Below are 10,000 nucleotides of genomic sequence, written 5' to 3'. Positions count from 1 at the left end.
TACAGCTTCACCTCCATTAAAGGGCTTATCGATAGTTTGGCTTTATGGAGAGATGAAATGCTTGAGTTTAGCCACCAGATGTCAGTGTTGACAATTAAATAATCCGGTTTGATCCTGAGGCTCATTTTTGTTCCCAAATCTGGCACAAATGTAACATTCATTCATTCATTCATTCATTTTCTACCGCTTTATCCGAACTACCTCGGGTCACGGGGAGCCTGTGCCTATCCCAGGCGTCATCGGGCATCAAGGCAGGATAGACCCTGGACGGAGTGCCAACCCATCGCAGGGCACACACACACACATTCACTCACACATTCACACACACATTCACACACTACGGACAATTTTCCAGAGATGCCAATCAACCTCCCATGCATGTCTTTGGACCGGGGGAGGAAACCGGAGTACCCGGAGGAAACCCCCGAGGCACGGGGAGAACATGCAAACTCCGCACACACAAGGCGGAGGCGGGAATCGAACCCCGACCCTGGAGGTGTGAGGCGAACGTGCTACCCACTAAGCCACCGTGCCCCCCACACAAATGTAACATATTTTGTTAATAAAATTTAAAGATTTTGACGTACTGACTAGATTAAGAAAATGATATGAAAACCATCTGGACCATAAACACATGACTCTCATGACACTGATTCAGCACAAGCTAATAATTTACCTGAAAATGTTTAATTACCTGTCAGATTTACTTTATATGTTACATGACCTGAGGTGGTGTCTGTCTGTCTCTCTCTGTATCTGTCTGTCTGTCTGTCCGTCCGTCCGCCTGTCTGTCTGCGCACATGGAGTTTTCTGAGATTCCAGATCTACAATTTTATCTGTTTTAAGAATATTTAACGCTACAAAGATTATCATTTGGTTACTTTACTGTAAAACATCCAAAAGTTGTCATTATAAATAAAATTGTAAATATTTCCTTTAAACAAAAACGTTCTGACCTAAAACAGATTCTTGTTAAAAGATTTTCAGTAAATGCTTTCTTTCTTTTAGTCTTTTTTCTTTTCTTTTTTTTTTTTACAAAAAAGGAGACCGATTTTTTTTTTTTACATAATTGTACTTACTTATGTAAACATTTTCTTCAAGTACAAAAGTTTTTTTCTCAGCTGAAACATTGCTGCACTACGTGCACTAATGTGTTGCTCATGATGTTAGTGACATTAGTGGTAGTTAACTGGTGTATAATGATCTCTGTCCCTCGGTCACAACATTGTTTTATTAGCTTAATGTTTATGGGTAAATATATTAGCATCCAAAACTATCTGAGTAAATCTAATCACAGAATTTGAACAATCCAGATGCTAGCCATTTGTTCATGGCGTACGTATTAGCCTCATTCATGCTAATCTAATACCTGCTGATTCTGAACAGTAGACAATTCGAACTGTACTTTATTATCTAAACCGTATGAACCGAGCCATTTGTCACGGATGTTCTGACTCGACACCGCGCTCAGAGTCGTTTCTCTAAAAATGCTGTCAGCAAGCCTCGAAATTCCTGTGCAAATGAACTCTTTTCTTCGCCTGTGACATGGACATTCCTTCCAGTCGGGATACAATGCCGCCTTTCAGGCTCAGAAACTTCCCAGGTGAAGGAGGAGCGGCGGACACTCGAGCCGGAGAACCCAGGACAGAACAGAGTCGTGTCCGAGAGGAAAGCGTGCTAATCGAGACAAAGACACTCGACTAGCTCGCTAACATTTTAACTGAAACGATATAATAGTTTGTAATGTTTAAAGCTCGCGTACAGTTTTATTAACACAACGTAAGTGCTAATCCAAACGCAGCTAGCCCTCGTCTGACGTATTTAGATTAGCGAAACATTTTCTAGTTTTAATGATCATACTTTAACAGACTTCTGACTAACAGAAGCATAAAGCGCTAACTCCGAGTCCAAATGATCGAAGTGTGTGAAGCAGATAAACCGACAGATAAAACGTGATCTATTACAAGATTTATCCAGAACAACCGAACAAAACCTTGAACAAAAACCTTATTTTTGTTGTCATGGTTACTCCAGAATGACACTGAACTCCATTTCCCATCAGCCCCAGCAGGTCACATGGCCTAATTATTTACACCTGTGCCTCATTCTCACTCTGATTAGCTGCATGATGTAAGCACCTGTGTTACAGCTTTATGGTTAAATGTTTGTAGGCATTTTTGTGTGTTGCTCAGAATCCACTCGTTTTGTCTCTTCTTTTATCTTTAAGTTCAGCGTTCATTGTTTTTGTTGTTTTGCACTTCATACATTAAGAATCCATCATTGTATCTGTCTTCTCAACTGGAACCTGAAACAAGTAAAGATTTATTCAAATAAATAAATAAATAAATAAATAAATAAATAAGAATTCATATTTCCTATGAAATTCCTTTAAGGTGAAGGACCTGTCTGTCTCTCTGTCTCTCTCTCTCACTCTGTCTCTCTGTCTCTCACTCTGTCTGTCTCTCTGTCTCTAACTCTGTCTCTAACTCCGTCTGTCTGTCTCTCTCTGTCTCTGTCTCGCTCTGTCTCTCACTCTCTCACTCTGACTCTCTGTCTGTCTCTCTCTCTCTCTCTCTCTCTCTCTCTCTCTCTCTCTCTCTCTCTCTCTGTCTGCCTCGCTGTTTCTCACTCTGTCTGCCTTTCTCTGTCTCTGTCTCTCACTCTGTCTGTCTGTCTCTTACTCTCTCTCTCTCTCTCTGTCTGCCTCGCTGTTTCTCACTCTGTCTGTCTTTCTCTGTCTCTCACTCTGTCTCTCTCTCTCTGTCTCTCACTCTGTCTGTCTGTCTGTCTCTTACTCTCTCTCTCTCTCTCTCTCTCTCTCTCTCTCTCTCTCTCTCTCTCTCTCTCTCTCTCCCCACCCCTCCTTCTGCCTTCAAAGAGCAGGAGAATGTTTAGTGTTTTTATAGTCTAACATAAGAGCTTGACTTCACTGTACACACAATTATTTATTATGGAAGTAAATAACTTTCCTGTTTAAATATTTTGTTTGTAATATTTTTTTCTGCCAAAATTATTTACATAAACTTTACATAATAGATTCTGTAAGTAATAAGATTTTGTAAAGATTTCTTATGTAAAGATTTTCCATGTGAATTTCCATGTATAGATTTAGTAAATAAAAATGTTGTAAAGTTTACTTATGTAAATATTACCCAATAATCTTATGTCAAGTTCTCTCGTGTAAAATTTCTAATCCAAACCTTTTTTTGTCGTTTTTTTAAGTTTACTTATGTAAAGATTTAACGTAACAATTTTCTTAAGATTTTCTAAATATTTATGTAGAGATTTTTAAAGATTCCTTAAGTAAATATTTCATATTTAAAGATTCCTAAAGTAATTACTGTACATGTAAATATTTCTTGTGTAAAGATTTTACATAAGCATTTTCTCGAGTAAAGATCGATCGATGGATGCATAAGTTCTAATATGTCGTCAATTATATTTACAATTGTATTAATATATTAAATTGGTATTTCATTATGAAGGTGTTTATGTATCATGGAAGGAGTCTCCAGTGTCGGTGCTTTGGAACAGTTAGTAACTATGGCTGTTTATAGCTGCTATAATTTTAGTGAGAACTTGGACAATCGTTTCATGGATAATCCACGACATTTAACGTAGCAATAAACGGATAAAATAAAAGATAAGTTGTAACATAGTTTACAGAAAAATAACTTTCTTCTTCAGAAGCTTTTAAAGACACAGACTATAAAATATGTAGTGGATGAACTGGAAGCCCAGGAGAAGAACAGGAAGGAACTCAGAAGTGTTAAGTTCAGATATTTAAGCCACGTCTCCTCGCTGAATCCGACTCTATTGCGACTTACAGTACCACCAAACTCAGACTGTGAATCCTGTCCATGTTTATTGATCACAGCATGTAAGAAAACATCATCCAATCAGTCTGAGACACTAAACAGCTCCACAAAGCCACAGTAGCTAAACTGATGGTTTAGTCTGAACCTCGTGATATATCATCAGATAACAGTCTCACTGAGGCAGCTATTAAACTCTGAGCGTCTTTCTTTAGCTTGTTGTTAGGCGTGAAACGTGTTTGTACGAGACTGATATCAGATCAGATCAGATTCCACAGCAATGTGTGCTGCAGATGTGTGTTCAGGCTGATGAACATGCTCCAGGCTCCAGGCTTGAACTGTCAGGAAAGGAGATCAGATTCTGTCGGCTTATCACGTCACGCTCGGAGGAAAAGCATGAAATATTCACTCTGGCACTCGAATAAATGACTGTGACAGTCAAAGACTAAAACATGCAGCTCGGGGATCCAGGGCCTGGGGAAAGGAATCAGACACGCAATCCGTGGCTTCATCACTGTCTCGATCACTGCAATCACATTAAAAATATCTTTCCGAGTTGCTGATTCCAACACCTGCTCTTCCACTTGTCCTGCCATCACCAGCATCTTCACCTCCACCAGATCTCCTTACTCTTACTCTAACAACCTCTGATTGCCCTGAACCCTGACATCGGCTGTTTCCAAATCAGTATATGGACAACCTTCCTAGTCAAAAAACATGATAAACCCATTTTATTTACATCTTCAATACATATACCAGGACAAGAAAGTATGACCATGTAACCCCAATGTTATCATCTCTACACTGGCTACCTGTTAAGTATAGAACTGATTACAAACTGCTGCTACTTACGTACAAGGCTCTTAATGGTTTAGCTCCCGTGTATCTAACTAGTCTTCTAACACGTTACAATCCTTCACGCTCTCTGAGATCACAAAACTCAGGGCTTCTGCTAGTTCCCAGAATATCTAAGTCTACTAAAGGTGGAAGAGCGTTTTCTTATTTAGCTCCCAAACTTTGGAATAGTCTTCATGATTCCTACATTCCTAAATGAAGATTAAAAACGTATCTCGTTAATCATACACATAATACATCTCATAACCGTGTGCTCCAGTATTCATTCATTCATTCATTCATATTTTACATTATACCTCATTATTCATTCATTCATTCATTCATTCATTCATATTTTACATTATACCTCATTATTCATTCATTCATTCATTCATTCATTCATATTTTACATTATACCTCATTATTCATTCATTCATTCATTCACTACCGCTTATCCGAACATCTCGGGTGACGGGGAGCCTCAGGCGTCATCGGGCATCGAGGCAGGATACACCCTGGACGGAGTGCCAACCCATCACAGGGCACACACACACTCTCATTCACTCACACACACACACACTACGAACAATTTTCCAGAGATGCCAATCAACCTACCATGCATGTCTTTGGACCGGGGGAGGAAACCGGAGTACCCGAAGGAAACCCCTGAGGCACGGGGAGAACATGCAAACTCCACACACACAAGGCGGAGGCGGGAATCGAACCCCCAACCCTGGAGGTGTGAGGCAAACGTGCCCCCCTGTGCTCCAGTAGATACACATTGTTATCTAGTGCTGGTTAAGATTATTAACAGCAGCTACGCTAATTTCTCCCCACTTTCTTCTCTTTTTCTATCCATCCAGAGGCATCTAAAGATGTTCCAGCTCCAGTTAGGTTCTGCTTCAAGATTTCAGACATTCAGTGAGAAGATGCAACTCCATGTGGTGTTTAAAGACAACAACCTCCTCATCAATACACAATTATCAGACTGTATCTGACTGTAGAAAGGACATTATTCGTAATAACACTCTCTGGTGTTTATAACAGTTTATAATCACACCCTTCACTGCTTTAGCTCATACTGTATTACCGCATCGGTAACACGTCTTCATTAAAAAGGTCAAATTAAAAGACACACACACTTTTTAAAAAAGCGATACACTTTTTAGAACAGGGCTTCATTTAAAGCAAGAACAATACAGATTTTTTATACACAGACTGATTTTAGTGAGGAATTCACCTTGCACTTGTTTAGAGAGAACAGCTGTAGCCATGAAGATATATAAAGCGTCCATAAGAGGCACTTTGTGGCTTTCTGCAGGAACCAAATCCAGATGACTGGAGCAGCAGCCAAATCCTCTCACAAATGCCTGTGTGTTTCCATGTATTTTAAGCTGGATAAACACCTCAAAATAACTGTGTTAGTATTGTTGGGTAAATGTGTGTCTGTGTGTAAATCTTTTAAAAATTACAGTAAATACAGTCAATTAGTTAAACAAAAATAACCACAGACACATTATTGTAGAGAAAATCGACGATAGTGAAAATATAAGTAATTAAACAAAGATGGAGTTAGCATTATGCGAGCACTTCATGCTAATATGTGGACCTGGGGTTCAAACCCATGACCTTCCAATCAGTAGCCCAACACCTGAACCACTGAGCTATCACATCCCACACTTCACTATCTACTTATAGCTTCGCCTCTTGTACCGTAAAGATCGGATCGCGATCATCTGCAGCAAAAAGTGTCCTTTCCGGGGACATAAAAATGTGTCAACATAGTAAACAGGTTAATACCTGAACTACCTTACAGGGCTCTCAAGTTTTTAAGACAGGCAAGCGAGACATCTCCAACGCCCCAACCAAAAAAAATAAATATTTCCATTTGTGTGTGTGCGTGTGTGTGTGTGTGTGTGTGAGAGAGAGAGAGAGATTATGACTGGTGGTGTTTATTGTAAGTGTTTGTGACCTTTTTGGACCCCTTTATCATGTGTAATGTTGCTCCCATATAAAACAGTTCAGCACAAGTCCAGACATGTTTAGGGTCATGATTGAGGACAATGTCCCGTCCAGAGACAAGCTGTTTCCTGTTGAGGTTTTGTTCAACCCCATCATCGAAAATACCCTCGCTAAAGTATATGGATCTTTTTTCATTGGTTGTTGTTACCCTGTTTCTGATTGGCTGTTGTGTAGCCTCTTTGTTTTTGATTGGCTGATAAGTGTCAGGCTCGACTAAGAACTAAGACGCGCTTGGTTCCTGCCCGGTTCCATAGAGACAGCGATGCGGACTGATACGTTTTGGATGCTGTGGCTTATTAAATATATGATAAATAGTCAAAAAGTTTTTACTGCTTGTGAAATACGACGTGTGGCCAGAGAGCGTGAGAAAAGACCGACATGAGGGACTGTCACTCTCAATGTTTGACACTTGACAGCTCTGTACCTTAAAAAAAGTTAGGGTGCTTTCACACCTGCCGTGTTTAGTTCGGTTGAATCTTACCAGAGTTCGATCGCTTGTTCGGTGTGGTTCGTTTGGGCAGGTGAGAATGCAGCGATCGAACTCTGGTGCGCACCAAAAGCGGACCAGACGAGCGTACCGAGACCTCCTTGAAGAGGTGGTCTCTGTACGCTTTCAAACAAACTCTGGTACGGTTCGTTTGTGGTGAGAACACGGTCCGAGATCGGATAGACCTGACTGCAAAAAGTATTGCACATTTTGGACTAAACCAGCTGCCGTAGTGGGTCGTCGGCGATATTTTCGGAAGATAAGCACATCACAGATTCGCAAAAGTAATGCTCGCCGCCTCCTGAAGTGTCTCGCGATGCGTCTTCGCCGTTTGCGGTGCATTAAAACGATATTTTCAAGCCGCATCCGCACTTCATTCTGAAAATTAAGACTACATAGAACGCTGTATACGAGCGATGTAGTAGATTACAACCACGAACATAATCGCAGCGTGCAGTCGTCTCTCCGTGGTGTACTGTATGCTGTATCCTCCTGTATTTTCCTCTTTTTGTTTACTTCCGGAGTTTCGTTGAAATTTCCCGCACGTTTATTCTGACCGATCGAGAAGCAGATTAAGAAATACGCTCAAAGACATGTGGCCAATGAGTGATGTGGATGTTATCACATGACTGCATTTTGGTTCGTTTCAACTGGTGCGGAACAGAATGATCGGTGTGGTGTGAAAAGCAACCAAAAACTGATAAAAAACTACAATGGGTCATTTATTTGCTTTTAGTCCGGACCAAATGAACCGAACTGTAGGTGTGAAAGCACCCTTAAACACACAGACTAGCAGGACAGTAAACAGGCTGACACATGAACTAGTGCTTCAGTAAACATTCTAGCACATGAGCTAGATTTATGCTAAACAGGCTAACTAGCCAAACCGATAAACGATCCTTTAGAATAAAAGATGTACTTAGTTTAAAGTAAAAAGCACATAAAATAGCATGAAACTGAGGGTAATGACTAAGAAACTAGCATTACAATAAACAGACACATACACTAGCCATAACGTAAACATGCTAGCAACTAACCTGTCATTTTAATAAATCAGATAAACTAGCATTGAAATAAACAGCGTAACACTTTACACTAGCATAATACATAAATATACATAAATGTGCCACATTTTTAGCTTAATTTTCTGTCAGTGAGTGTTTATATAATCGGAGATGATAAGCTAATTATCCTGATGCTAATGCTTAACCTTGTGTTTTTTTTGTGTTTGTTTGCTTTTAGATTTAAGGCAGCGAGTGAACATTTTATATTAACGCCTGGATAATCCTAGTAAAAACGTTGCAATACCTGCATCCAAAAAAACCCAAAAAACCTTCACCCCCACCCATTTAAGACTTGGTACAGTCCGTTCTATAGGTGACTGAGTGATGGAATGTGTGTATTCCCTCGAGCTGGGGTCGGGCGTCCTGAAGCAGCACAAAAATCCAACAGAAATCTGTCTCATATCTCAGGGCCAGGGTGGAGCTGCCAGGGTTTATCCTGGACCTTAAAAACCAGCTCCATCAGCTAAAACGGTAAATGATCCTTTAAATAAACTGATTTTTTTTCCAGCCGGAGTAAAAACAACCGTGTAGCTGATCTGTACATGAAGACTAATCCCTGGGTTTAACCCGCTGGTGTGTGTCTGTTAAGTATCTTCACGTGTGCAGGAGTGTGTTCTGGCTCCGCCGTGAGTCGTTCGCTTTCCTTTGATGCTCGATGTCGAGACCCGATGCTTCTCTCTCATTATTTTTTACTTTTCTTGCTTATAATTAAAGCCTCGGTGTAAAAATGGCAGAAAATGAATACCTGTGTAGAGACGTTAATATCACATTTCTTCCACAGAGACCGCTTTCTAAACACCATCGATGACGACATGCCTGATGTAATTAACTACTTTCTACCCGCAGGCTGCCTTTCTGGTTTGGAATCTTGAGCCGTGTCCCAAATCCCATACTTTACTGTACGCACTGTTCTTCTCTGTAGTGTGGTATAAATAGTGTGACTGAAGAAGTGTACGTATTATTTACTGAAAGCACCGAGTGTGAGTGTTGGACACTTCATGCACTCAACGATCTCAGCTTTAGTGGAAATTTATCTCATAGTGTAGTGGAAAAGGGGAGGAGCTACCAGGTCAAGATGGCCAACGATCCTCCGATGGACAAGACGTTGTATAAACATCTTTTAAATTAACCCATTTTCATTCATTCAAACTCTACCGCTTATCCGAACTTCTCGGGTCACGGGGAGCCTGTGCCTATCTCAGGCGTCATCGGGCATCGAGGCAGGATACACCCTGGACGGAGTGCCAACCCATCACAGGGCACACACACACTCACATTCACTCACACACACTCACACTACGGACAATATTCCAGAGATGCCAATCAACCTACCATGCATGTCTTTGGACCGGGGGAGGAAACCGGAGTACCCGGAGGAAACCCCCGAGGCACGGGGAGAACATGCAAACTCCACACACACAAGGTGGAGGCGGGAATCGAACCCCCAACCCTGGAGGTGTGATGCAAACGTGCTAACCACTGAGCCACCGTGCGTCCCCATTAACCCATTTAAAAAAAAAATTAATTCTATATATTCGTATGCTAAATCCACTATAGTGGTGTCGGTTTACGTGAGTGTGACATCATTTAACATGGACTGGGATTCAACTGGAATCCCATGTGGGCTAAATTCCTACATCACGCTCACTGTTATTATTTATTATTTAAGTTTATTATTTAAGTTTATTTGTCTTTAGTCACTCGACGCTTTACTCCTTAGACAAACTAATGACGAGAAGATCTTGACAGGTGGACTTCTTGTAAGTGTGTTGTCATGG

The sequence above is a fragment of the Tachysurus fulvidraco genome, chromosome 3, assembly GCF_022655615.1.
Source record: "Tachysurus fulvidraco isolate hzauxx_2018 chromosome 3, HZAU_PFXX_2.0, whole genome shotgun sequence".
Classification (NCBI taxonomy): domain Eukaryota; kingdom Metazoa; phylum Chordata; class Actinopteri; order Siluriformes; family Bagridae; genus Tachysurus; species Tachysurus fulvidraco.
Note: the sequence above shows the minus strand (reverse complement) of the source record.